Genomic DNA, 7935 nt, shown 5'->3' with positions numbered 1-7935 from the left:
GACGGATTTGTACACCATCCTACCTTAAGCTTTTCACAAAGCTGGTGGCGGATGAGGTAATCACCACATCCCGGGATATTTACCACGACCCCGTCGCTCACCGTTAGTTGATGCACCAGCTGCTGTTGACTCGACATCCATCGTTGGTCACTGAAGTCAGTCAATGTTTGGTCCTGGTTGGACTGTTCTGTGCTGTGTCTGTGGACATTTTTCACCTTTTCATGTATTTTTGACCCACTCCTTACTCCCTTCATGCCTTTTTTTTTAATTTTCCTTACCTTTCGTATTTTTCATTACCATGGGAATAAAAACTTCCATTGGCACAGTATCTTGTCGCGCTCAATCCGGTCCCCATCAACGGGTTCCCCAACAACTATACCGCGGTCTACGGATCTGCCATCACCTGTGAACGTGCATTAAGGATCACAAAGAGTAGCCTCTCTTTCTACCATCGGCAGAACCGTGCGTGCCACTTCTTCGCACATTCCGTGGGCGACTTCTACGGGCGCCTGACATTTCTGCTGCTCCCCCTGTACTTCTAGGTGCCCGTTGCTAGCCCTGTTCTCGTTGCCGCTTTAAACAAGCTGAATCTTTAATTGTAACAACAGTATTTCGCGCTCTCCAGCTTCCTTCGCCGCCACACGCTCTTTCTCCTTTTCCTTTCGCTCTTTCTCCTTTTTTTCTCTCTCTCTCTCAGGCCAACGCCAGCTCTTCTCGGGCCTGCCCCTGCAGTTCCGTAATCCATGTCCTCAACTCAGCGCCCTCTAGGCCTAACTGATTGCCTTGTTCTATTCACTTTTCGAACTTCATTCCCTCCAAAATACGGCTACACCACCGAAAACCGTGCGCTCACGATTCGCACGCACGTGCGTTCGACACTGCATAAGAATGTGTCAGAAGCACGAATCGATGAATCTCCGCAATTATCGTCCTCCGTTCACCGTGCAGCTTTTGTACAGAAAGTCCTGTCTGCGGACGCCAGTTTATGTCACGGCTGTCACCCGTTCGCCGTCGGCGCGAAGTCGATCGACAAGGTATACAATCCGGTTGGTCGTTCCGTACTCAAGCGAACACAGTGAAAGAGTCAGAGTCGGGAGTAAACAGATATTTATCGACTGACAACAATACACAAATTACTAAAATAAAATAAAAGAACACAAAAAACTAACACACCTGAACTTATTATAGCTCAATGATGACAAAGAAATATGGCGAGCAATTAAGAGTGGATATAAAAATGAAACAGGGCCCGGATCAAATATACAAGAATACACTTAACAGTAGTTCACTAAAACAAAGTCAAAAAGAAAACAAAGTTCGAAAGAAAACAATCGATGGCATAAGCATGGCTGGGCAGCAGCAGCAACTCCATAAACCGTGAAGTCGGCTCGCAGAGCTTTCCCGAAAAATGCCAACGAGCCGATCTTGTTGAGGTGGATGCGATTGCTGGGCTGGGTTTCCCGGGAGTCTAAATCTGACGACGTCCCTCGCGCTGGTTGAGCTAACTTGAGGCGAACTACCGTGAGCTTCGTTGCAGACGTTGGTTTGTCGTCTCGTACTTCAACTATTTACGCGGAGTTCCGACGTGGCTAGGCGGCCCAGACGATATTGGACGGCACTAGACCCGTACTACTTCTCAGCAGATTACAGATTCAGCTTCTAGGCTGATTAGCAGGAAAACCTGCGCTTAAATAACCTCTCCTTTCCCTAGTTCCAAAGGTGGGGAACAGCAGGTATGGGTGAAGGTTCACCTAATTATCTCATGACTCCTCCCCAAATATCTTGGCCGCGCCCCTTTTAATCAGGGGCGAGGAAATGGATGATACCCCCCCGCTGTCAGAGGTCGCACCCCCACGCTGCACTACACAGACACACACGCACACACTTGGGTCCGTTGACAAGCACAGAAGCAAAAGCGGCCGCCGGCCATACGGCGACCGTTAATCGGCGTGTCCCTGTCTCGAATCTATGCCGTAGCGTGAAACCACGACGTTTTTGGCACCCGTTAATCGGCGTGTCGATGATTCGAAACTATGCCGCTCCGTGACACAGGCCAACGTAGCGCGGTAAGGGTAAAATTAGACCAATTCAGGCTGGTGCTCGCAAACAAATATGCAGCTTTACAGCAGGAAGATGAAGACAACATAAAGGTAATGAATAAACAGCAACTAGGCTGATCGCAGAAGCAGCAATTGATGTGGGAGGTAAGGCACCAACTCAACCAGTAGGTAAGCTCTCCCAAGTAACAAAGGACCTAATATAGAAACGCCAAAACAAGAAAGTGTCAAACTCGAGAGATCAGATAGAATTCCCTAAACTATCGCAACTGATCAACAAGAAGAAAGCAAGGGATATTCGAAATTATAACGTGGAAAAGATTAAGGAAGCAGTAAAATATGGACGCAGCATGAAATCAGTGAGGAGAAAACTTGACAAAATGTATGCGTTGAAAGATAAGCAGAGTAATATCATCAGCAATTTCGATGACATAGTAAAGGCAGCGGAAGAATTCTGTACTGACCTGTACAGTACCCAGAGCAGCCAAGCTACTTTCATCCGAAGTGGTGATGAACAGGATACAGAGGTTCCTTCTATAACTAGCGATGAAGTTAGAAGGGACTTGAAAGACATAGCCAGGGGGAGAGCTGCTGGAGAAGATGGAATAACAGTCGATTTAATCGAAGATGGAGGAGATATCGTGCTTGAAAAGCTTGTGGCCCTTCATACGCAATGCCTCCCGACTTCAAGTGTACCAGAAAGCTGGAAGAATGCCAACATTATACTCATCCATAAGAAGGGAGACGCTGAAGAATTGAAGAATTATCGACCCATTATACTTTGAGTATTGTGTAGAATATTCACCAAAATAATTTTCAATAGAATCAGGGCAACACTTGAACACTTCACTTCAGCCAACCAAGAGAACAGGCTGGCTTCTGGAAGGGATATTCTACGATTGATTATATCCACGTCATCAATCAGGTAATTGAGAAATCTGTGGAGTACAATCAACCTCGCTATATGGCTTTCATAGATTATGAAAAAGCATTTGATTCAGTAGAGATACCAGCAGTCACGAAGGCATTGCGTAATCAAGGAGTACAGGACGCATACGTGACTATCTTGGCAAATATCTACAAGGATTGCGCAGCAACCTTGGTTCTCCACAAGAAAAGTAGGAAGATACCTATCAAGAAAGGGGCCAGGTAAGGAGGAACAATCTCCCCAATGCTATTCACTGCATGCTTAGAAGTATTCAAGCTCTTAGACTGGGAAGGCTTAGGAGTGAGGACCAACGGCGAATATCTCAGCAACCTTCGGTTTGCAGATGACATTGTCCTATTCAGCAACAATGGGGTAGAATTACAGCAAATGATTCGGTACCTTACCCGAGAAAGTGTAAGAGTGGGGTTGATGATTATTATGCACAAGACAAAGATAATATTAAATAGCCTGGCAAGGGAACAAGAATTCAGGATCGCCAGCCAGCCTCTAGAGTCTCTAAAGGAGTACGTTTATATAGGTCAATTACTCACTGGGGACCCTTATCACGAAAAAGAAATTTTGCTCAGCAAATTACTTGTTCAGTTTGTTGGCAGCCTTTGTCAACCTTCCAATAGCTCAGCGCTTAAGTAGGTATACACTACAAATAAAGCACTGTTAACCCAAGCAGTTAGGTTGGCTATTGCCACTGTTATGCAACATACATGCTCAGCCATTGGCTTCACCATAGCTCTCCAAGTTCATTTGGTTGAACGTTTAATGGGGAGAAGGCAAAATATAAAAAGAGACCAGAATTTTTCAAATTCCATCCCCCCCCCTCCGCTCCTTTTGTGATAATACAATCGTATATTCAACGCAACAGAAGTAAAAAAAGAACTATGGCACTAATTTCATTTTCTACCTCACTTGTAAAAAGTAGCGCCATTCTTTAATTGCACAAGTTGTGACTCACGTTTGCACCCTAATTTATTTTTCATGCTCCAACCAGAGCTAAAACTGTTACCTCATCAACAGCTATCAGAACCTTATGGCACCTTAGGACGTTCTTTGAACTGAGTAAATGCTACACATTCCATAATTTCTCAATACATTTTCACAGCTGCCTTAACCATCTTTAGTTGCTCATTAAAGGCATCATTTCCCTGGTGACCAACCTTAAAGGGCTTGTGGAAATGTATACCTACATGAAAGATGGATACCTTGTAGTGCTGGTGTGCAGTCCTAGAGAATCTTGTTTTATGTAGAAATTCCCGACATACAAGTCGGATAAATGCCGCATCCAGCATTGGTGTTTGCTATATCGCCTTGTGTGTCAATTTTACTGCATGTACACATTATACTAGTGCACCAGTAGAAAGGGTTCAAAGCTGTTCATGAAAATTTTCACGAGCACTCGTGCGAGCATTTCCCCATATAAGTGGTTTTGCTGAAAAGAATACAAGAACACATGCATAATTATACGTCCAGGACTGTGGGCAGGAACTATTTATTTTCAGCACGCATCTTTTTGTTGATGAACTGCTGCTAGACTGCTCAGAAATGTGCTTTTAAGTACACCCTCCTGCTTCATCACTCCATGCCGGGTGCAAGTATCCTGTACAAGGAAGTCAAACCAAGACGTGGGATGTTCAGTCTGAAAATAAAAAGGAGTTTGAAACATTGACGTGTAAGCACTACAGCACACTCAGAAAAATAATAACAGCACACTAGTAAATCCAACGAATGGGAATTACCTTTGAGAGCAAACAGGGTTTCTATGACCCAGTGAGGAAACCTTTGTCTTTCGGTTTCATGTGTGAGATAGGATGAAAGCGCAAGTGTTCGTCCATTTTGTGTTTATTTCACTTTTCTCACCAAAAAGATGCCTCAACGTGCCTAGCTGTTTTGCATCGCCATTTCTCTGCATCCCACCATGATACCTCAGTTAAAGACTGTAGTAATACTTAGCTTGAATGAACCTGCATGGATTGTGCTGTTGAACACGACAATGTAATTTAGGTTCATGCATAGTACATGCATGTTCTGTATATATTTGCTTTTGATTGTAGCTAAGACAAATAAAAGGTATGTAAATAATGTTCCCTGATGAGCTACGCAGAAGTGCTCTCTCATTTGGAAAGAAGCCAAATGCTAATGCAGTAAAGAAGAAGACAACTTATACAGCATGCCAAATTCGAGAAGCTCAATGTTCTGGATGTTTTTCCGAATTCAATGTCAAAAATGTAGTTATTGAAGGTCACCCAGATTTAAACAGGCCTCTGCTCAAACTGGTAATGCTTGTAATAAGCCCGCACATTTCAAACAGATCAAACAAGCGTCATGTCGCCATTTCTAACTTCTTTATTCTCCTCTTCAATCCCCCCGCTCCCTCCGATGTTCTCAGACTTCTTCTCAATCGGTACGCTTCACTCCCCCCACCTTTTTTATTCATCCCTCCTGGGATGGTATTTAAACACATTTGCTATGGAAGCCGATTCTTCATTTTCGTTCGCGCCGATATACGAGACAGTTTTTAAGTTGCCTTGCTGACTTACAGTTTTCACGACACGATACGGTCCTTTATAGATAGATCCAGTATTTGATAGTTGCTTTCTCACGAGAACCAAGTCTCCTACCTCCAACGCTGGTAACGTTGTGTTTTGCTTCTTATCGAGTTTCTTTTCATTCTTTCACGGTATTTCGCTTGGCTGTCTTCTGTCCTTCTTTCTGTAAGCTGTACCATCTTGTCGACTCCCAAGGATAAATCAGCGGGAAGATAAGTTGGTTTTCCAGTAGCAACGAAGAGTGCTGTGCATCCTAGACCAGTTGTGTGCGATCGGTTATGATGAGATACTGTTGCTTCAAGGCAGCACTTCCATCCTCCCGGGAAACTTGGGTACATGTTTATGTATTGCTTCAGGTCCCAAATAGTTCGTTCCGCCAATCCATTAGCTGCTGCATGGTACGGGGCAGGGAATCTCAGTGTTACTCCTCGTCGTTCTGCCCATTCCTGCAGTTTATGGCTTCGGAAGGCTGGACCATTATCCGACACCCAAACTTTGACGTCAAACATTTTGCGGTTGAGCAATGACATCACGCTGCTGGTGTCCTCTTTTCCTGGCTTCGCTGCTACCATCCTTGTGCACTCGTCCACGCACACAAGGAACGCTTGCGTTTTCTTCACACCTTCCGACTTCTTACGGAGTTCCGCGAAGTCTAGGTGGACAACTTCGAATGGTGTCCTTGAATGTTTCGGCAATGTCATTTGTTGAGTTGGTTGTTTGAATTTCAACTTATTCAGTGGACATTCGTGACATAATTGCACATACATCTTCGCGTCTCGTTTCATGTGGGGCCATGTAAATCTCTTCGTGAGCTTCATGTAGGTTCGCCAAAATCCATCGTGTCCACCTGAATGAAGGCTATTATGGTAGAGATCCAAGATTTTCGGCACAACTTTGGTATTTTTAGTGGTACCATCCAATACTCGACCCAAAAAGGTAACATTGTTTTTAAAGAACTCGCTCTTCTTGAAGTTGACCTTGAGCATGGCTTCTGACAAGGCAGTGAGAACATGCTTCATGTTGCTGCTCACTCTAGGAGTATACAATGATGTCGTCTACATATACATTGCAGAAGCGACCAATAAAAGGGTTCAGAACTGTATTCATCTTCTGAAACCAACTGGGCAAGTTTTTCCAACCAAACGGAAGACGATTATACTCATAAATGTCAAATGGAGTCACAAAGGCGGTGTATTGCTTGGTTTCTTCTTGAAGTGGCATTTGCCAGAAGCCTTTGCACAGATCTATCCTGGAAAACCAGGTACAGCCGCCTGTTACGTCAATGATGCTGTCTATCCGAGGCATTGGAAATGGGATCAAATGCGTTTGGTTGTGGATCGCTCTATAGTCAGTGCACAGCCTGAGGCTAACGTCTTCTTTTGGGGCAATGGTGATTGGCGATGCAAATGGTGATACAGATGGACGGATGATACCAGCATCTAACATCTTTTGAAGCTCCTCTTTTAGCCATGTCTTCTTTTCTCTCGATAGGTTGCATGGCTTTTTCCGGGGTATATTAGTGTCGTGTAATTGAAAGGGGACTTCAAACTTGGTGGTACCAGTAGGATAGCCTCCCAAGCAGAACGATTCCGGGTAGAGTTTCTGAATACTTTCTCCATTTTTCGGCCTGCGAATTCGGTTTGCATCAGTCAAAGGTTTGGAATTCTCTTCATCAAGGCTTACAGACACAGTGTCGACCCAATGAATGTTTAGCCTCAACGCTTTCATGTCCGGGTGAGAGAGAAGGAAGTCGTATTCGACACCTTCTATCACCAAGGCAAGAACCTCCGCGTACTGCGACTGATATTTTAGCTTTAAGCTTATCCATTCACAGTGTTCCGTTTCACGACCATCATACCCTCGTACAAGGACTGATCTGCCTGTGCATATGTATTCTGCATTTGCTCTGCTTCTCTTGAGTATTGACATTGAAGCTCCACTGTCGACAAGAGCTTGCAGGTTCTGTCCGTTCACTTCAAGGTGTATGTGAAGTAAACTTGAAATTAGTAGGATGGTCTCGTTTAGTTTCGGTTCAACACACTGAGGCTTTTGTGGCATTTGTTTCTGTTTCAACAGTGCTGGTGACTGCAAGGCGTCACCGGGTCGTGAGTCGGTGGCTCTAAGTCTAATATTTGCACTGTCTTTGAGTTGCGGCGACCTTGCATCCGAGTTGCTCGACTGAGTATCTGACTGGCGGGGAACATCTGGCCGCGTCTCGCAGCTCCTCTCAGACCAGTAGTGAGGGAATATTTGTAGCAGCTCTAGTAGAGCTTCGAGAGTTTGCTGCCCTTTTATTTGTGCATGCCATTGCAAATCTCTCGGGAGACCGTGAATTACAAGTGCTAAGACTGATCTTAATGGCAACTCTGGTTCAGCAAGTCGAAGCAGT

General features: G+C 44.6%; 1 long non-coding RNA gene across 9 annotated transcripts in view; it reads right to left on the bottom strand.

Annotated features, from left to right (window-relative positions):
* Nucleotides 1–4472: 4472 nt before the first annotated feature.
* The window catches only part of LOC119466543 (uncharacterized), a 38434-nt gene continuing 34971 nt past the window's right edge, over nt 4473–7935 (bottom strand). For all 9 annotated transcript variants that reach the window (XR_007463733.1, XR_007463738.1, XR_007463737.1 and 6 more), the window contains one exon: nt 4473–4636. This is a non-coding gene — a long non-coding RNA (uncharacterized LOC119466543). The remainder of the gene's footprint in view (nt 4637–7935) is intronic.

This window comes from Dermacentor silvarum, chromosome 10 (assembly GCF_013339745.2).
Source record: "Dermacentor silvarum isolate Dsil-2018 chromosome 10, BIME_Dsil_1.4, whole genome shotgun sequence".
Classification (NCBI taxonomy): Eukaryota; Metazoa; Arthropoda; class Arachnida; order Ixodida; family Ixodidae; genus Dermacentor; species Dermacentor silvarum.
The sequence above is the reverse complement of the archived record's forward strand: the minus strand, read 5'-3'. Positions and strand labels throughout refer to the sequence as shown.